General features: G+C 35.2%; 1 long non-coding RNA gene across 3 annotated transcripts in view; it reads right to left on the bottom strand.

Annotated features, from left to right (window-relative positions):
* The window catches only part of LOC109549011 (uncharacterized), a 173,193-nt gene that overhangs the window by 131,248 nt on the left and 19,315 nt on the right, over nt 1-22,630 (bottom strand). For all 3 annotated transcript variants that reach the window (XR_012330790.1, XR_012330789.1, XR_012330788.1), the window contains exon 2: nt 19,191-19,267. This is a non-coding gene — a long non-coding RNA (uncharacterized lncRNA). The remainder of the gene's footprint in view (nt 1-19,190; nt 19,268-22,630) is intronic.

Raw genomic sequence — 22,630 nt, 5'->3', positions numbered from 1 at the left:
TCTACAACGGGAGAGGCCACAACAGTGAGAGGCCCATGTACCGCAAAAATATATATATATATTTATCTCTTTATAATCAAGAGAAAAAAACTTTTAAAAAGCTCCTCTCACGCTATACCCCCCCAAGAGAGTATATATGTATATATATACCAAATATAAATTTTTGGTAAGGGAGTCCCAATACTAGTGAAGTAAACAGAGAGCAGTACAGAAACTAAGAGCCCAATATGTAAACCTAATGATTTATCCTTTTCCCAGAGAAGCAAATATTTTAAAACAGTTTTAATCCATCTGATGGATTATAACTGATTTTATACTTTAAAAAGTCACTGAATCTTTATTACAGCAGTCTTAAAAGAAACATCAACACATATAAAGAAATTTAAAAGTTGTTGAGTTAAACAATAAGTATGGTTTTTTTTATAATTTTACAACTTTCTATAAACTATTTCCTATAGCTTCTCAGTGAGAAAGAAAATTGTTTTCCTCTGGCCTTCAACAACTCTGACACTTATTATACCTTGTTTTTCACTTTGAAACTTTATGTGCTTTTTCTGCCTTCACTTAATTCCTATATGAGGGGATCAGCTACTAAAACTAAAAATATCAGAAATTCCAAAATTAAAATGTTAATTTGTTTATAGAGTATAATGAGATCTCAATACATTCATTACAGTCATGAAACATGAATAACTTTACATAATATATTTCCCCAAGAATAAGTGAACTATAATTTTTTTTAACTTCTATAACATACTTTCTTTTAAAAAGAAAAATGCACTAAGCTTGTAGAGCTAGTCTTGTGTCTAAAATTAACCCGTGAATCAACTAGCCAAATACAAGAGTATGGCCTATATCCATGCAGAGAATTTTCTTCAAAAAGCTAACCCATAAAGAAATCAAACACCAAGACACTTGCATCAGTCAGGCCAGCTCCCTGCTCTAACCGAGGAAAGCTGGAAATGGAAGCAAGAAGCAGTGATCAAACACAAGACATGGGAGCACTCCTATGAATACTAATGAAGAATCCTGACTTACTCCCAAAAGCATTCTTTGACAATTCAAAGGCATGAAACCTGCCCGTCAATTCAATCTTTCTATCCGTGCTGCTGGTAAAACCCTATCAACCGAAAAACGAACCATAAATTATATATTTCTTGAAGCAAAGATAGAATCAAAGGAAGTAATGTAGTTTTATGATACCATTTTAATAGTGTGAACCAATCTTGAGTTATCCTTTTTAATTAAATCAAAAAGAACCAAGATGGTTTTTAACCTAACATGAAGTTAAATACTATGTAACAGATATACTGACACATTTATTTTTTAAAGAGTGGGAAATTTTACTATTTTTTCCACATTTGAAAGTATCACTTTCATTATTCAAGTGTGGATTCAACTTCATCAAAACTGAAGAGGTTAAACAGGGTAGTATTAAGCAAACTCTTCTTAGTGAACTGAGGAATACTTCATCCAATTCTACTTAGAGCCTGTTAAAGAGGAGTTAGAATTTTAGCAAGCTAAAAAATTTGTCATGTAGAAAATAGCAAGCAGTTCTCCTGGAGATCTGTGGGCACTGGACACTTACTTAATGCGAGCGAGCAACGTGCCCCTGATCGCAGTGGGAAGGCTCACAGACATGACACGTTCAGTGCCAAAGCAAGGGCTCTAATTAGCGAAGGGTTCCGTCTGACAGTCAAGGGCTTAACCTTCATTGGGAAATAATGAGCCAGACAATATTTGAAGCCTCCATGTAAGATTTAGAGAAGAATGGGGGTGCTGAGAACTGCCTTAAATGTGCTAAACTGACAGACACAGGTGACCAAACAATGAACTGCACACTTGGCAAAGAAGAAGAAAATATTTGGTATATACTGGCGACCTCCAGAGCAGCATTCCTCTTTTGTCCCTGAATTAAGATGAAACAATTTAATAGGCCATATTATTTGGTTGAATTACTTTAAAGAAATTAGAAGACTTGGTGGAGGAGATATATTTCCTGAAAACGTTTCTCAGATACCAACTTTTACGATAAGGGAACATCTGGGAACTTCTCTGAAGATCAGAGACAAATCTCAGTTTAAAGGCTTAAAAGTTCATTAGCAAACACAAACACTCAGTGGTTAGAATTACCTAGAATGACGTGAAAGCCAAGGACCCAAACTCTAAGTAAATGAGAACATATCCTTCTTGTCTTCTAAGCTATAAAATTACTACTGCTCCCAAAAGTTTCTTGCATACATGATTTTTAAAATTCTTTTCCATTACAGTTTATTACAGGATACTGAGTATAGTTCCCTGTGCTATACAGTAGGACCTTGTTGTCTATTTTAATTTTTTAATAAATTTATGTATTTTTGCCTGCATTGGGTCTTCGTTGCTGCGCGTAGGCTTTCTCTAGTTGTGGCAAATGGGGGCTTACTCTTCGTTGCGGTGCACGGGCTTCTAATTGCAGTGGCTTCTCTTGTTGTGGAGCATGGGCTCTAGGCATGTGGGCTTCAGTAATTGTAGCACATGGGCTCAGCAGTTGTGGCTCGCAGGCTCTAGAGTGTAGGCTCAGTAGTTTTGGCGCATGGGCTTAGTTGCTCCGCGGCATGTGGGATCTTCCCAGACCAGGGCTCGAACCCGTGTCCCCTGTATTGGCAGGTGGTTTCTTAACCACTGTGCCACTGGGAAGTCCTGTCTGTCTATTTTATATATAGTAGTTTGTATCTGCTAATCCCAAACTCCTAATTTATCCATCTCCAACTCCCTTTCCCCTTTGATAACCATAAATTTGTTTTCTATGTCTGTGAGTCTGTTTCTGTTTCATAAATAAGTTTATTTGTATCATATTTTAGATTCCAAATATAAATGATATCATATGGTATTTGTCTTCCTCTTTCTGACTTACTTACTTAGGCATACATGATTTTTTACTCTTAACTGCACAAATTCTTAAAAGAGTAAAAAAAAAAATTACTCTTTTTATTTAATGTAACTGAATCTGGGGGAAAAGTACTCATGTTTGACTGTTCACCAAAACAATATGCATTCTTTGATAAACTAAGTAAATAACTATTAAATTAATCATTGGTTTTTCCTACTTTACCCACTCAATATGTTATACCTAAATTAGCTAAGCCTTTTAGGATATTTATAAACTGATATATATATTTATAAATTCATATATATGTGTATATATATTCACACACACACACAAACACACACACTCATATATATACAAGCTACATTATCTGGAAGAAAGTTACTAAATTTGAAAATCAACTGCTTGTAGAGAGTAAATATAAACATTGTAGAGCAACACAAGGTTTCAATTACATGTTGAAGGTATATATGTGTCTATATATATACATATATACTAATGTTTTACAAATTCTAGTAATGCTGAGTTGTCTTCCAGTATTTGTTTAGAAGGTATAAAAACTCATGGCTCAATAGTAAAATGCTAATTGAGTTTGCTAAAAGATGTCTCTTAAGAATTATAAGCCCCAAGTAAAAAACCACTAATAATATTAAAGTCCAGTAACTGGGGTTCAAATTTTTAAATGAAGAGCATTGCAAAGCAAATATCTGGCACAAGTACTAAAAAGGTAAAAAAGGCAAAAAAATCTGAATTCTGAAATACATCTGTCCCCAGTGATTTCAACTTTACGGAACTAACAGATTACAAATTGTACATTTGTTTTCCCAGTCAAGACACTGAGAATCAGGATTTTTGTTTTCTCTAATAGAAATGTTTCAAAATAGAATGCATACATAGACTCTGGAGAGAAAAAGAGAAATGCAAGACTTGAGTAGAGCTATCCTTGTTTCCTCTTCCTTCCCTTTTCGGACAGGCAACAATTTTCTCTTGGGGCAGAACAGTAAAGGCTCTGCTGTACCATGACTCCAGGAAAAATAAAGGCACTTTTATCTGCCTGATTTCTTATCAGGTGAAGGGAGAATTATACTTGGTGAATTTTCAAAAGCACCCTGAGCCTTCAATCAGGCCTCAATGTTCAAAGATCTCATGGAACAGAGGTTCAGGTTAACCAGAAGACTGGGCAAATGACTTGGTGATTTTAAAAGGCACACTAATAGATGCAAGCTACATTATTTGGAAGAAAGTTACTAAATTTGAAAATCAATTGCTTGCAGGGGGTAAATATAAACATTAAATAGCATCACAAAGTTTCATTAGCTCATAGTTATAAAATTGGCTATTATAACTTTATACCATATATTTTGTTTGCCAACAGGTTTACCTGGAAAATATAAAGTATGCCTATTCGCGATCAAAGAAGGTGATAGCACTTATCACCTTCTAGCAGGGTGCATTTTTTTCTTATTTATTAACTATATATAATATCTTAAAATTAATAAATTATATATTAATTAATGTAACTATAATATATTAATATATTATCATATTGATCATTATTTGTCTTCTCTGCTAGAATATAAGCTCTACTCTGGCAGAGGTATTCATAGTTGTTCACCAAGCATGTAGAACAGTGCCTGGCACACTCCACAAAACTTGTGGAGTGAATGAATAAAATATAAAAGTGAAAATTAAAAGAAGGAAATCATTCTACTGAAGATACTTTACAGTACAACAAAATCAGATAATAATTTTTAAAAATCATCTCCAGGAAGAGTTAATTTGTTCTCATTAAAGAAAAAGTGCCATACCACCAGGACCTCTAGCATCACTCTCAGCTGGAGAAAGTCTTCTCCATCATGGACATGTCTTAGCGCAGGGGTCTCCCCTCCCTAAAGACCTTGGCTCTAGTTCACCACTCTCAGAATAATAATCCCATACCTGGCTCTGGTACTTTCCATCTGAACTGATTCTACCATAAAATTTATACTGCCACTTATTCAAGGGAATAAAAACATGGTTTAAATGTTTAGCCCCAAGGTCCTGGAAACAGATCTGAATAAGAGTTGGAGCCAAAAAATAGACATGGATTGAGACTATAAAGATTTCTATGTTCTTTCTGCTTATCCAAGCATTGAATTTTGAGGTAACCACTGAAAAGCACAACTGCAGCTTTTGGTGCAATCACAATTTGATCATTAAATATCATTTAAGTATGAGCTATAGCTTTCCTGAAATATAAGGATAGCTCAAAATGTTTGGTAAGCTATAGATAACAACTGAGTGTATCAGACAACTCAGAAAAGATAGTGATGAATTTTGTGAAGGATAAAATTGAACCCCTTCCCCCTAATTACAATACCTCTCCATCTCAACATACACTGACTGCAACCCACACCCACACCCACAGTGTCACTACAAAAGAAAGTATTGCCTTGAAGATATCAATGACTTCCTTCTTGACAAATCCTCTTCTCAATGATTCTTTGGCCAGCATTTCATAATTTCTATTGTCTTAGTTTAGGTGGCATTCCACAATCCCAGATATTTTCCTGCTTTTACAAAGATCTGAGACATTTAACAGCACTCCTCACTAAAGTCATCCCATGGAGCTAAGTTTTCTCTTCTCTTTTTATTTCCATTGACAACTCACACATTTTTATAATATTACCTACTAGAGAGTGTGCTTTCTTAGAAAAGTTATCATTCTGATGTTCAGTGAGTGTTCAAATATAGCTTCCTATTCAAAACATGGTTTTCCCTTTTTTTTCAAAAGTTCAAATAAAAACAAAAGTTTAAAAAAATGTATCTATCCTGCATTCTAAATAACTCCTCTTAATGATTCTTCTTTTTATTGGCCAGGCTATTCCCTTCAATTCCCACAGCCACCATATTAGGCTAGGTCCATAGCAAACTTGAAGTAAACATGTCTATTGTAGGCTGAATCATAGCCCCCGCACCCCTGCAAAATTCACATATTGAAGTCTTTACCCCAAATACCTCACAATGTGTCTGTATTACAAATAGGGCCTTTAAAAAGATAATCCAGGTAAAATGAGGTCATATGGATGGACCCTAATACAATATGACTGGTGTCCTTATATGAAGAGATGAAGACACAGACACACATGGAGGAAAGACCATGTGATGACACTGGAAGATGACAAAAGAGAGACCCTCAGAAGAAACCAACCCTGCCTACACCTTGATCTCATACTTCTAGCCTCCAGAACTGTGAGGAAATAAATTTCTATTGTTTAAGACACCGAGTCTGTGGTAGTTTGTTACGGCAGTTCTAGCAAACTAATACAACATCCATCTCATTATCTGATCCATTAACTTGGCCAATGACCCCTTGTTCTCTGACCACAGTAAATATCTAGCATGTTTTTCTCTTGGCTATGGGTTTTTACCTCTTTATGCAATTTCCCTGATATAAAAGACACACATTAGGTGTCATTTCTGCTCCTCCTCTGCCCTTCCTTTCCATGTTCTCAATTATATCCATTACCATACTTCCCCTCAGTCATGCCACTCAAGATCAATTCACCCTAGATTTCCTCTTTAAATTAAAGCTTCCTTTATAAGTCCATCCTTGCAATAAAAAAAAAAAAACTAGTAGGCTCCTCCTATATCAATAATTGATCTTTTTCACTCAACTTGTATTCTACCTCCTGTTATAAGAATAGTTAAATTCCATTTTGAAATTCATATATTTAAAGTATGTATCTCTTATGCTGGAAATTTCCTTTGTGGTCTTTCCTTAAGAAATCTAAAAATACCTGATATCTCATGTACATTTTACTCATTTCCAAATTACTTTTAAGTGTTTATAAAAATGGAAGTAGGGCTTCCCTGGTGGCGCAGTGGTTGAGAGTCCGCCTGCCGATGCAGGGGACACGGGTTCGTGCCCCGGTCCGGGAAGATCCCACATGCCGCGGAGCGGCTGGGCCCGTGAGCCATGGCCGCTGAGCCTGCACGTCCGGAGCCTGTGCTCCGCGACGGGAGAGGCCACAGCAGTGAGAGGCCCGCGCACCGCAAAAAAAAAAAAAAAAAAATGAAAGTATTTTTTGCTATACTCTATTTGAGTCAACTCTAACCTGCTAAAACACTAATATTTAAGATACCCTCCTAGAAGGGCTAGCTCATCTAAGAAAACCTTAAGACCAGGGAGGTCTGTTATCACAACTACATTCTGGGAAAATTAATGCCTGCAAGTAAAAGACAAGACCTTAAAGTATAAAAAGCAAGTAAACAAATAAATGAAAAGCCACAGTTTTCAATACACACACACACACACACACACACATACACACACACACATACACACACACATTTAAAATACACATATTTCAAAGTACTTTAAATTATTAAAGAGGAACTATTATGCTTGCAATATCACATTTTGTATCACTGACTCTATTCACTTCTGCTAGTAAGATTGTGATTATGAAGAGGCACTGAATACTAATTTTAGCAACACAAACCAACTGTTTTCATGTTGACATAGGGCAAATATTATTTTTTTTATGTGCAACTATCTCCAACATGTTTCAGTCAAAAGAATTATAATGTAAATTAATGAGAATTGAATGGTTTACATTTTCACTAACTTGAAACATAACTTAAACAAAATGGGTTCTACTTTATTGACATAATTTCTAAAAGGACAAGTTTTAGACGAAGCTAATAATAAGTTAATAGTCTTCAAATATGTGTTACAATAGGAATATTACGGGAGCCACAATACTTATTTTCCTGAATTGTTCAATTGGATTAAAATATAAAAACAATAAATTTATAACATTTTATTATAATTTTTTCACCGATTTCTACCTCTAGACCTAAAACTAGACAAAGACAAAAGAAAATATATCCAGATGATGAGAGTTTACTAGTCTAGAACATATTCTATGAAAAGATGGAGAAAGGTATCATGACAATCAAAGAGATAATGACTGGTCTATTAATTTAGATATTTTTTCAGTAGCAAGAAACAAGAAACTCAATGCAAATAGGCTTAAACAAAAAAATTTTTAACGGAAGGGGAAGATTTATTGCCCCATATAAATGAACAGTCAAGAATAGGTTTAGGGGCTTCCCTGGTGGCGCAGTGGTTGGGAGTCCGCCTGCCGATGCAGGGGACACGGGTTCGTGCCCCGGTCCGGGAAGATCCCACATGCCGCGGAGCGGCTGGGCCCGTGAGCCATGGCCGCTGAGCCTGCGCGTCCGGAGCCTGTGCTCCGCAACGGGAGAGGCCGCAACAGTGAGAGGCCCGCGTACCGACAAAAAAAAAAAAAAAAAAGAATAGGTTTATATTCACATACAGCATGACGCCATCCTCAAACCTCATCAGAATCCTTTTCTTAGCTTTGCTTCCTCTGGTTTAATTTTTAGGCTGTATATAATAGCCTCCTCAAAACTCCAGGTTCTCCCTTGGAGCTTCAATAGCCAAAAACCTCAATACTCACATCGCCAAGCTCAGAGGAGAAAAGAGAGTATGTGCCCCAACATTCTCACCAAAATCCTCCTCTGTTTTATTCATATGGACCAGTTTAGAATACATGTGCTGTCTTCAGGTGGTATACTCTAAAAGATTAAGCTGAGTCTCACCTCTGAAGTTAGGCATGAAGTCAACCCAGTAGGGAATGGTACCAGGAAAAAGGGAGCATGGATTTTGGCCAGCAAACTATCACTATAACAAGGATAGCAGATCTTCAAATGTTGAACACTACTGTTTCAGTGTCATATCATATGAGAGCTTCCACTTTTCAAGCCAACTCTGTGAGCACAGTGTTAAAGGAATTTATTTACCTTGATTGTATTAGTTTTCTATTGCTGCATAACAAATTAACACAAACTCAGAGGCTTTAAACAACACCCATTTATTGTCTTGCCGTTCTGTAGGTCAGAAGTCTGCACACAGCTTGACTGAGTCCTCTACTCAAGGTCTAATGAAGTTGAAATCAAGGTGTTGTCTTGGCTTCTTTCATCCAGAGCTCAGGGTCCACTTCCAAGCTCACGGGGTTGTGGCAGAAATCAGTTTCTTGTGGTTGTAGGACTGAGGCCCTGGTTTTCTTGCTGGCTGTCCACTGGAGACCACTCTCAGCATCTAAAGGATACTTCCAGATCCTTGCACCATGGACCCCTCCATCTCAAAACCACCAATGGAGAATCTCTCTCAAATTGAATTCCTCTCACATTTCACATCTGTCTGACTTGTCTCTGATCTCTAACCACATACTTAAAGGACTCATATGATTAGGTCAGGCCCACCCAGATAATCCCTCTCTAAGATTAACTGTTTGGGATCTTAATTACATCTGCAAAATTCCTTCACAGCAGTACCTAGATTTGATTGAATAACTAGGTGAAGGTATATATGCACAGGGGCCAGAAATCTTAAGTACCATCTTAGAGTTCAGTCTACCACACTAATATATTTTGGTTTCACTTTTAAGGAGGGTAGAGTAAGAGTGCGCTAAAGGGGGTGGAGAAGGCTTTTGTTTTCTTAACAAATCCATTTGTTTTGTGGAAATCCAACAAAAAAGAAAGCTATGGCACAAGAGAAATCGCCTAAAATTTTAAACAGCATGAAAAACACAAATAGAAAAGTAGAACAAAGAGGAGAGTCTGAGTTCTTAGTTCTAATTTTGGGTTTTTCTTTTTGTTTCGTTTGCTTTTTAGCAAGTCAAGTGACAAATCTGGAACCTTAAGTCAAAATGTTTTTTTTAAGAGGGAAAGAAAGTTTATCGTTTAAAAAAGAGAACTCAATTATATCTAAATTTAGAGTATAGGTCAAGCTTTTTCTAATGCTTTCTTAGAAAATAAAAAAGGAAAGCCAAAGAAATCTTCCCTAAAAATCCAAATCAAATATTAGTTTATGAAAGTTCTAATTATCTTGGATATTTTCTGGTTAAAAGCATGTATTGTTAAATGTCTCAGCTATACAATGTATTTTAAAAGAGAGAGAATGAGCAAAATGAACCATTTTTGTCTCTTAAGAAAAAAAGCTGTTCTTAAATTTTCCTCTGGATTAGTGATGTAAAAGTAAAGCATTGCCCTCTAGAGGAAAAAGAGCTCTCTAGAGCAGATAACTATTTCATAATAATGTAATGTCATTATATACATACTGTCCTGCTAATTTCAGGTTTATGTTCTTCTGTAGGGTATAGAAAAGAAATAGAAAATAAGTTTGGTATAAGAAGTGCTAAATTTTTTTTTAATAAATTTAGAATTTTTCAAGAGTTTGGTAAACTCTTTAATTTTTGGTATATTAATTTATAAACCTTTAACCAATTATTTGCACTGTAATCATGAAATAAAGGTCTGTCTTAGAAAATGGAAAGTTTTTAGTTTTCTTAAAATGTGTAGATTTAAATCTACCAGACTTTTTCCCAGCTACTAAAACAACAGAACCATGTGTATGTAAAATACATATGATCTTATATTAAATTATAAAGAAAAGTGGCTAACAAAACTGATACATATAATTTTGCTACCATATTCAAACTTAATATTTAGGGAGTTTAAAAGCAAGTAAGAAATACAAGAGAATTTAAAATTTCAATGGCTATTTAGGCAATCCATGTCAAGAATTTCCCTATTACCAGAAGAGTTTTCAGCCTGTTCACATCATCCCAAGAGTCAAAGTCAGAAGCCGAATCGAGTTGTTTAAACATTCTGGTCTCTGCTTTTAATATAATTCATCAGTTGTTTTCAAATTATTCTCCCCAGAACCACAACCAGGAAGAGTTATGGGCACTGCCTCACCCATGTTTCCACCAGAGCAGACTTTCTCTAATCTGTTAGGGTTCCATATAAACTTAAACAGTTCCAGGTTTTAAAAAGGAAAGAAGGAAAAAAGGAAAGAGAAAGGAAGGGAGGGAAAGAAGGAAGGAAAAAAGATAAGAAGAGAGGGAGGGAGAGAAGGAAAGGAGAGGAAAAAAAGCAGCTTAAAAACTGTTGGTCTCTTTAAATTCCCTTCTTAGATTATATAACTATTTCCTTTGTTTTTCCCTCTCCAGGGTTGGCAGCAACAAAGATCTGGTTGCTTCAGGCTACTTCCTAAAATGAGAGATAACAGGAAGTACAAACCCAAGCCTAAAGCAAATGGATGAAAACAGCATAGAGCATTATATGTTCTTAGCCTAGATTCGACATTGTAGAAGACTTGTAGAAAATACACAGAAGAATATTTTACAATGTGGGTCTAAACACACTATATGATGCAGAAGATTTCTTTGTGTAACATGGCATTTGTCTTCCTCAACAAATATCTACCAGCTATCTCACATGACTTTCATAATTAGACATGTCCCTCCCACTTCTGTCTTACTCCAAGGTACCATGGTATATTTACACATTATAAATGTCTTAAATATTTACAGATCTACTAATATGTCACAAGATAGCAGGATGAGAGGTTTTAATGAACTATTAAGGGAAATTGCCAAGATAAGTTTCTGGTTTGCCTCGCTCTGTTGATCTTCCATAAGCAAATGATTAAACTGCTCTTTAAGGAAAGGAACTGGGAACCATAGTTTTTTTGCATCTTGAGATACAACCATATTGTAAAATTCTCAGTCACTTGTTTTGAATGCAAAGATTCTTTGACCAGGGCATGAGGAATTTTAGCACACAAACTACTTATACTCATGGAATCATGGAATCCAAATTGGCTAGGCTTACATCAATCCTAGCTTGTTTTCATCCCCTCTTCACCAGCAGTTATCAGATGTGGCAGCACCACCACAGAAGAAACGAAACTCTTCCTGAATAACTCTTAGAACATCCCTTCTGCTTTTTCCTGACATTTGCAGAAGTTGCTTACCACTCTAAACTTGCAATTAGCAAGCACTTCAGAAGCCCTTCTATTTTTTTATCCATCCAGTTGACCCAAATTCCATCACTGCTCTACCTCCAGCCTCGCCCACCCTCTCCTCCAAACCTACCTGGTAAGTGCTAAATCCCTTCTTCCCCCCAACTCAGTCACCTCATTTTTGTCTACTGCCAAATAATTTGTCTTCACATAACAGGGTTTAAAAATAACCCTCTCACTTAAGAAACTGTCTGATATAACTAAGCAGAAATGCAACTGAATAGACAAAGAATTAGAGAATAGGATTTTACACCAGAAATTTCTACAAAAAAACAGTTTGGAGCAGAGATGTTTAAAATTAGTCAATGATTAGTGTCACAACCCAGCTCTCAATCCAAATCCTATCCATGATTTCCTTTCACACAAGCTTGGAAGATGTAATAATGTTATATTAACTATCTTCAATAAATCATTTTCAAAATTAATCATGCCTTTTAAAGGTCTCCCCAAATATGATCAAATCCTTTATGTGTGACTGACTGCATGACAGGTTAAACAATGTACACAATGGATATCGGTGTTCCAAATGTACCCGAAGCATCCTGGAAAGAAAGGAGGCCCGGTACTATCCCCTATTGAGAACGAAAGGTCGCCAAATTATCTATTGTTCTTGAGCCATTATAATAATAGCTCACATTTATTGTGTATTTACTGCATGTCGCATACTATAAAAGCACTTTTTTATATATTAACCTATCTTAAGAGTATGATTATTATTGGCATTTTACAGATGAAGAAGAGACGCATAGACAGGTTAATAATCTGCCAAAATTCACCATTGGCAGAGCCAGGATTTAAACCCAGGCACTCTGGCTGTGGGCCCCAACTACCTTGAAAAGCCTCCAGAAAGTCTAGTAAGGAAATGTGTGCTTAGGTCCTAAAGATACTGCAGAGATTTCCCCATCTTAGCAAGCTAGCCTAAAAATTGTACAGCACCACAATAATGTTCTTTAGAATGACAATAAATACTTTATTTAAAGAAATGAAAAGAGACACAGGTGAAATGCAATGGTTAGAAATTCTCTGACTAACTATATAAGAGAAGGAACATTTGAAAGTCACAGATTGCCTATGAATATTCTTAATATAAGTTTCAAAACAGAGAAAGGATTCTTATACTTGGAACTTGAAAAACTCTGCCTTTTCAAGAAGACTAGTTCCTCTGCATTTTGTGAAAACCTTTTACACTCTTAAAGGTTTTCCATTCCTGAAAATTTCTTAAAATTTCAAACTGAAAAAGTAAAATAGGGAGTAAAAGAAGGTGAAGGAACTTAACTTGGAATAAAAACAAAATATCACCCTTAATTATCAAAACAAATATCTTACTTTTGGAAAAACAAACAACATATCTACATTAGGAAAAATAGTATACAAACTTGAAGCAATGTGAAATAATTCTTCTGTTTACTTTTCTAAACAAAGGTATGTGTTTCATGGTGATATCAAAGAGATTGATTTGAAAATGGCCTATCTGGTACTACATTGGACAACTAAAATCCACATAAATTAAACTATTTAAAAATAAATATAGGGCTTCCCTGGTGATGCAGTGGTTAAGAATCTGCCTGCCAATGTAAGGGACACAGGTTCGAGCCCTGGCCTAGGAAGATCCCACATGCCATGGAGCAACTAAGCCCGTGCGCCACAACTACTGAGCCTGCGCTCTAGAGCCCACGAGCCACAAGTACTGAGCCCACGTGCCACAACTACTGAAGCCCGTGCACCTAGAGCCCATGCTCCACAACAAGAGAAGCCACAACAATGAAAAGCCCGGGCACCGCAAGGAAAAGCAGCCCCCACTCGCCGCAACTAGAGGAAGCCCGCACACAGCAACGAAGACCCAACACAGCCAAAAATAAATCAATAAATAAATAAACAAATATTTTTAAAAACAGAAGGTCAAAAGACAACCCATAGAATGGGGAAAAAAATTTTTTTAATAAATAAATAAATAAATATAACTCATCCTTGAATTTGACTTTGAAAATTACATTACTCTTAAATCTATCAACAGCAAAGAGCCTTCTTTGGTCTAAGGGCTTTGGGAGGTCTGAAATTTTACAATATGGGGGCCTCTCTTTAATGAAAAAAGTAACAAACATGAAATTTTGTAAAAAAGTAAAAATTTGTTTAAAATTAGAAAAGAAATCACAACAAGTTATAGATTTTTAAAAGCTAAAAAATACAACAAAAACTTCACAAAAATGGAGACAAATATATTTTTATTATCTGTCTATTGCCATAATACATTTTTTCGTATTTTTTTGGCTCTATACTATTTAACCACTTCTTAAAATATCAATCATTTGAAATATCATTTCGTATGAAGACAGGAAAGCTAATTTGGTCTTTTTTTCCAGAATGTCAGCCTTTAAAAAAGCCCACTCAAGCTAGGGTCCCTAAAGCTTAAGATTCACTATTTTAACCATAAGTTCACCTCTACTTTGCACATACGCTGTCAAATGGTTTTGAAATATATTTTTCATACTAAATCATTTCCATTTCTATTCCATGGGAAATTTTTAAAACATAATATATTCTGATCATTGACCTCATACCAGGCTAAATTTTCCAATTCTCAACCTGAAAGGAAAAGCAAACATGGAGCTTTTTACTTCACATTTTCTTAAAAGTATTATAAATGTTTGAAACAAAAAGGCCTTCTGAACCACAGCTCTTCATAATTACTGCAGAAAAGGTACATACTATATATGTGTTATATTCCAATAATGGTTACCAATGAAAATAAATAAGGAAATGTGTCTAACTGTAACTTTTCTGTAAGCATCAACTTCCTGACATGTTTTTTAGTTACATAATGAGCCTAAAGGAAAGTTTATCAACTGTGGTTCCTACACAGAATAAAATATTACATGCAAATTTGTTTTGAGGTCTTGAATATGTTGTTATCATCAATATAATTTTAGATTTATGTTATGTTTATATTACTTAATTTTGCATCATTTTATTTGTACTTAGTAACTATAGCGACCAACCTTCCCTCCAAATAACTCACTTTCCCATTTTTATGTGAAAAATAACAAATTTATTTAAGGCAAAAAATATGAAATTTAATTATCATTGAAAATATCATCTGAAATTCTAATTTTTTCAGTTTTAATGGAAGACTAAAATAATCTGTGTATGCCCTGGCGTCTACCAAAGGCATACTTCTCATTCCTTTTAATACGTACCCACCAAATATATGTAAAAAACATTCAAAAAGAGGGAAAACAACTCTGAGATAAGTGCCACTTGATTAAAGCTCAGGTAATACATTATTTCTATGTAAAAGTTAAAATTGTGATTTAGCTGTTTACCTTCACATTTGTAATAATACCTAGAATAGTTTTATATCAAAAGGAAAAAGATCTGAAGTCACTGACAGCCAATTAAAGTTTCTCTCAATATTTAAAAATTTTCTTATCAACAAGGACAATTAAGCACAAGTTTTGACTTACAAATAAAAGGAATAATAAACAAATAGTTCAAGAAAATTAAGGAATGATGAAAATTATATTTGAAACCAAAAGGTTTTATCTAATTATACAAGAAATAAAATTAGGATTATTCAGGTTTAATTTCAAGAAAAATGTAATGGTCAGATACAAAAATGTTGTGTTTTTGTACATAGTATTCCTCATTACTTTTCCATTTCTACATATTCATTGCACACTTAATACTTAACTTTTTAGTTACACTAAGCAAAGTAAATGACTGTGGTATTCGTTTATTTACTGTGTGGTTAATGTAATGAATAAAATGTGCTCTGTGTGCACAAAACCAGATTCAAATATTTAATCAGCAGTTGCCAAAACTATCTAAAGTTAGTTTTCTCAAAAAGTGTACAAGTTGAGTAGGACTTTTTTTAAAAAAATTGAAATTTTGTATTCATTAGTTTTCATTACTAATGTAATTTTAAAGTGCAAAGCCCTAAAGCATCTTGTAACTGGAGCCAAGTTTCACAACTCACATTTATCAGTACACAAATATTGACATTATGGTGCCTATCTCATTTGACTTGTGAAATTCTGTTATTCCTGACTCCCAAGGTACCATGATATAGACTTAAAGCTTTCCAGACACTTTTGCCCTTATCATGTAAAAAATCAAATGAGTCACACTTTGCTGCCAGATCAACAGAATAACAGGTTTCTTGGTAAAGATCATGGATATTTTTCCCAGAAAAATTCTAAATAAAAAATAGACCATTCATATTATCCGTAACAGCATCTACCTTTTTTAAATTTACAATACCTCAGTACACATAAGGTCTACTCTATAAGTGTGATCCCAATGTTATTTTCTAGTCTAAACATATCCTCATAACATTCTGTGACCCTGCAGTTTTTCTGTAACATTAAGTTCTCAATTTCTTATAATACATGAATTTATTATTTACATTTTTAGTAGAGTAAATACTCTTTGCAACTTTGCAAAGCACTAGAAATGAATGGGCTTTACAAAGCACAAATCATAAAACAGAAAATTAGCAAAGTAAATACCCTCTGTTACAAAATGCAGCACAAGAACAAAGCATTTGCCAGGAAAGTACTCTAATTAATATCACCCCTCCCTTCCTCCTTACTTTTCCTTTCTTCACCAAATGTACACAGGCAACAAAGCAATGACAACCAATATTTCTTTTCCACTAACATTATCCTTACTCTCTCTCAACAGTGTGTACAGTATAGGGACTATCATTCTATTTTGTAAGTGGCTGATCACAAGGATCTCAAGAAAGTGGCCAAAGCCTCAAATTTGTCCCCATAATTTCCTCAATAATATCACATGCCAGAACAGCCCTGCAGTGCCCATAGTTCCTTCAAGTAGAAATGTTATCTTAAAATAACCCTGTCCTATACTTTTAGGGGAGAAAATCTATAACTGAATGCTATTAAGATAAAATAAATTAATAAAATAATTAGAACCCAATGACTTTCAGTGATGACTGGTGATATTTAATGCTTGAAATACCATGAATAACACATCTAATACTTTACGATGTCATACTTTTGTTTATCATTTGCTCTCATCTGTTTATAATGAACAGTCTATGAGGCTGGGAGATCAATGTTTACCATAGTTTACAAGTAAGGAAAGTGAAGATCAGAGAATTTAAGCAACTTGCTTAAGGTCACACAGCTAGGAAGTAACAGAAAAGAGGTAGAAGCCAAACTTGTTAATGATGCTTTCAGGACTATTTCTACCACCAGTGAATCTATATCCTTAGATTTAATGTGGTTATGTGGTTACACCATACTGAAGACGATGATCAAATCTTCTTTACTATTTTCTTAAGAGAAAGCAACATCTGATGAATTCCCCTAAAATTTTTGAAATTCCATTTGTATTACTTCTATCATATCTATTTTTTAAATTTTGTTTTACTTTGTATTGAGGAAAGCTATAATGGAATGCTTTGGTCTTCTCTGGCTGTCGTCAAGCTCTATTTTACTGCTAACAGTGAAGGCTAATGCTAATATAAAGTTATAACAGTGTGTTTTATATAGAAAGGAACTGAGGCTACTATTTTGGACCAGAACTAGGAAACTGTGCACACAGTAACCCCAAATCAGTAACAATGAGAAATTTATTTAGGACTTTCCTCTATAGTTTGAAACCTAAAGAATATCCATTCTTCCGTCCCCTAAAAATATACCCAATTAAATAAATGTTGGTAGTTACCAACCAACCTCCTGAAGTAAAGGTATTTTATCCTCTGGATAATATCTGAACTTTAAAAAGTATATGTTTTTTAAACAGAATATATTCCATCATAATGTTGTTAGTCTATTTTTTAAAAGAATGGAGAAAAATATAAGGAGAAAGAGAATCTGAGAAAGAAGCAGAAGCAGAAGTAGTAAAAGCAGGAGGAGGAGGAGGAAGAGGAGAAGAAAAAGCAGCAGCAGCAGCAGCAAGAACTTGCTGCCCCTCTCCATTCCCTCACTTACTTCTCAACTCTTTATAATCTGATTTCTGCTCACGAGACTACAGAATATTCTCTACATCAAATAAACAACCTTACTCAGTAGCTTGTTTTCTGTCCTTATCCCATTTGAACTATCAGCAGCATGTGACATGTTTAATTTCTCTATTTGTTAAAACTATCCTCTTGGTTTTTAAGACAATTCTCTTCCCACAGATTTATTCCCTGATGTGTCTTTTATTTCCATTTACCACCTTAAATGTTCATGTCACCCAGAAAAGATGAAGGTATTTATAATAAACTTAACTGAGTGCCAGAATAAAGCTCACGACTATTTTAGGTACAGAAATATACAGCACCCAATAAACTAAAATCACAACGTCTGGCAGTTAATGAAAAATTACCAGGCAGGCAAAGAAGCAGAAAAGTACAAGCCATAAAGCAGAGAAATTAATCACTAAAAACCAACTCAAAAATGACACGGATGGTACATTTAAGAGACAAGGACATTACAACAGTTACCATCACTATATTCCATACATAAAGAAACTAGAGGAAACTTGAGCATGTTATGTTTAAATGTAAAAGACACATCAAACCCAAATCAAACTTCTAGATGTGAAAACTACAAATGTCTCAAATGAAAAATTCACTGAATATAACTAACAGCAGATTGGAAACTGCAGAAGAAAACAGCAAAGTAAAAACTTGAAGACATGGCAATAGAAACTATCCAAAATGAAACATAAAGAGAAAAAAAGACTGAAAAAAAAATGAACAGGGTATCAGTAAGTTGTGAGGCAACTTCAGATAACCCAATATGTGTGTAATTAGAGTCACCAAAAAGAAGACAGGGGCTTCCCTGGTGGCGCAGTGGTTGAGAGTCAGCCTGCTGGTGCAGGGGACACGGGTTCGTGCCCCAGTCCAGGAGGATCCCACATGCCGCAGAGCTGCTGGGCCCGTGAGCCATGGCCGCCGAGCCTGCGCGTCTGGAGCTTGTGCTCCGCAACGGGAGAGGCCACAGCGGTGAGAGGCCCGTGTACCGAAAAAAAAAAAAAAAGAAGACAGAAAAATATTTGAAGAAATAAAGGCTGAAATGTTTCCAAATTTGGTGAAAACTATAAACTCATAGATCTAAGACACTCAATAAACCCTGAGCAGAAGAAACATGAAGAAATTACACACAAGCACATCATAATCAAGTTACTTAAAACTGATGACAAAGAGAACATCTTTAAAGCAGCCAGAAGTATAAATTTTTAAAAATAATAATAAAATATCTTTTCTTGTAGTCATGTTTCCTTTAAAACCAATCTACACTCCTCTTTCTGTAGCTTTTCCAATTAGGACCAATATTTTATTTTTAAGCTAGAAATTTATATATACATACAAACATATATAATTATAAATTATATACTTAATATAAATTAAATATAAAATTCAGAAGCAGTGCTGGGAGTATGGTGAGGCAAAAGAAGAGAAGTTCCTCCAGCATAAAATTTTAAGGATGTACTTACCTGACTCTGAGAGGGACTGCCTCCTTAAATTTTCAGCCTAGGAGTCCTTCTTGCCTCTCCCTAGGCCCAGCCTTATTCTGCAACAATCATCAAAGAACCTCTCAATGAGTTTTACTAACGAACATTAGAGCCTCATTAGGAACTTAAGATTCCTAAAGATTCACTTGTATCCTAGAGTTTATATTTTCCAGGAAACATTTAAAATTCATCTCATTTGTCAACAAACAAGCAAAAATTCAGCACTATTTAAGTGTCTGAATCTTCTGAGGATACAACACAAGATCCTTACTTTAAGAAGTTCATGTCTAACTGCCAAATGTAAAATAGATAGCTAGTGGGAAGCAGCTGCATAGCACAGGGAGATCAGCTCGGTGCTTTGTGACCACCTAGAGGGGAAGGATAGGGAGGGTGGGAGGGAGACGCAATAGGGAGGGGATATGGGGATATATGTATACATATAGCTGATTCACTTCGTTATACAGCAGCAACTAACACAACATTGTAAAGAAATTATACTCCAATAAAGATGTTAAAAAAAAAGTCTAGCAATGAAAGTTAACAATTGAACACTTACCATGAAAAATGGTAAGTATTAAAAGGAGGTATGGACTAGGAGCTTCTCAGGCACTGGGAAGAGAAAGCCTAACACTAAAGATTGGAAAAAGGGTTCCAGGGAAAGGCTTTGCAGGATGAACAGTCCTTCTGTGGTAGGGGATGCAAATTCATGACTACAGACCGAATATAAGAAAAAGTGACAGTGCATGCACAATGATTACATGTCAGTGTGCAGGGAGAAGAGGGAATGATGGGAACTATGGCAAACTGGAGCATGGTCCAAAAGGTGCAGTTACTCAACTCAGCTAATGGTTGCTATGTGGGGAACAGGTTCACCATGGTCAGATATTCCATTTTCCCAGAGGTTAGAAACTTGACATCTAGAATTACTTAACCTCTCTGAGTTTCAGTTTCCTCACCGATAAAATGGGAGTAACACTGTCTACCGACCTCACTAAAGAGGGCAAGAGGACTAGCAGAAAGCACATGTGAAATATGTGGCATAGCATTTGGTCAAAAGTGGTAGTTAGGGCTTCCCTGGTGGCGCAGTGGTTGAGAGTCAGCCTGCCAATGCAGGGGACACGGGTTCGTGCCCCGGTCAGGGAAGATCCCACATGCCATGCCGCGGAGCGGCTGGTCCCGTGAGCCATGGCCGCTGAGCCTGAGCGTCTGGAGCCTGTACTCCGCAACGGGAGAGGCCACAACAGTGAGAGGCCCGTGTACCGCAAAAAAAAAAAAAAAAAAAAAAAAAACGGTGGTAGTTATTAGCATTTTGAAGAAACAATAATTAAAAACAAAACTAAACCATAAAATCCATACCAAACTGAGTTTAAGTGTTTTTGTTCATTCAGGTCATAATTCAATCTCTTTCAGAGTTCTTAGTTTGAAGTGATGATAACAACAAAACAAGCAGAAATGGCAGTTAGCAGAGACCTGCGTGATATGATTCTAGACAATTAAAGATTCTTCTAATGCACTGAAGCACTGTGCACCAGGCACCTGCATGACAAGCATATTAAACAGAGAAAAATTCCTTAAAGAGTTGATGTTCGGTGGGGGTTGGGGAAAGGAGGCGAGGAGACAGATGATTAATAATAAACATTATAAATATGTATTATATATCAGCAAGTGATAAGTGCTATTAAAGGAGAGCACAGACTATGGGAAGATTGGGACTACAGGGTTGGTGGAGATGAAATTATAATTTCATATTGGTTGGTTAGAGCAGGTCCCATTGGGAAGAGAATATTTAGGGGAAGATTTGAAGGAGGGGAAAGACTTGGTTATGTGAATATCATTCCAAAAATAGATGCATAATCAACAATTTTCTTAATTTGTATATTACTGATTCTCTATTCCAATTAATTCTCTATTAATCCTCTTTTTAGTCATATCAATTTTTTCTTACTCTTTCTTACTCAAAAAATATTTCAGGTAATTTGTTAGAAACAATGATCAAAAAGAAACATCAAAAAGAACACTGTTGGGGTTCCCTGGTGTCGCAGTGGTTAAGAATCTGCCTGCCAATTCAGGGGACACGGGTTCGACCCCCTAGTCCGGGAAGACCCCACATGCCACAGAGCGACTAAACCTGTCTGCCACAACTACTGAAGCCTGCATGCCTAGAGCCCGTGCTCTGCAACAAGAGAAACCCCCACTCGCCGCAACCAGAGAAAGCGCAGGTGCAGCAATGAGGACCCAATGCAGCCAAAATAAAATGAATAAAATAAAATAATTTAAAAATAATAATAAAAATAAATAAAATAAAATACTATAATTTAAAAAAAGAACACTGTCATTTAGTGAGCACTCAATGAACATATTTTTAATGTTTTAAGAGGCAAATTAGATTAGCATGTTTAAATTTCAGAGATGATCCTTCAGCTAATTTAAATATCTTTAAAATAATGCATTTAATAGCACTGTCTCTATAAAATTTCAAATAGGTGACCAATATTTTTTAGCACAACATGCAAATATACTGCCATTCTAAGTAGACCAGCAGATTTGTTTCTTGAGAAGCAAGATAACCATAAACTATACAATTTTCTATAGGAAAGCATAATAAAAAGAGCTGATAAATAAGATTCTTGGGAATAATCACCCAGATTTTTTAGTAACCAGATCTCTGTGTGTGCTCCAAAAAAGAAGAAATTACACAACCAGACTAACTAAATAACATCACTTCAAGAAAAACAGAGAAATGATAAAAACTATAAAAGATTATAAATGTTTAACAGAGAAAAATGAACCATATAATAGAGCTATGAACTCTCTAACAGTTCTGAAAAATATTCAAGCTGAATTATAAAATAAGTGTTCAAATATATATTTTAATATCCTCCCCAGCACATTTCAGTATTTCCCTGAACCAATTTTATGTACATGTAATTTATGTTCCTGTGTCAAACACCTGAATGTTATAAATATATTAGCACAAAAACCTATTTTGAGGATTTTATTAAATCAGAAGTATGTACTAGTATGCTTCCACTCAGTTGAAGAAGTTAATACAAGAGCTGTTGGCTAGTTACAGTACAAAACTGAGCCAGGAAAAACATTCATTTATTTATATACTACAGCACCTGAAAATGTTTCATTTACACGGTGCCCAGAACCACAAAATTTATCAGACTCTCCCATCCAAGCAAAGGCTACATTTCCAAAGACACTGTAAAATTCAAACTAATTTTAAAGTAAAAACTAGCATTACATAATTATATCTAAAAATCAGAAAAAAATAAAGAGTATTCTGTAAATGATGAAAAAAGTAATGTACAAAAGATTTTGTAAAATAAAGAATTTTATGCAGAGATTGTGGAAATAATGATCCTAAGAACATTTTATGCAAAAAAATCAAGACTGCATATGATTAAGATGAAAAA

This window comes from Tursiops truncatus, chromosome 3 (genome assembly GCF_011762595.2).
Source record: "Tursiops truncatus isolate mTurTru1 chromosome 3, mTurTru1.mat.Y, whole genome shotgun sequence".
Taxonomy (NCBI): Eukaryota; Metazoa; Chordata; class Mammalia; order Artiodactyla; family Delphinidae; genus Tursiops; species Tursiops truncatus.
The sequence above is the reverse complement of the archived record's forward strand: the minus strand, read 5'-3'. Positions and strand labels throughout refer to the sequence as shown.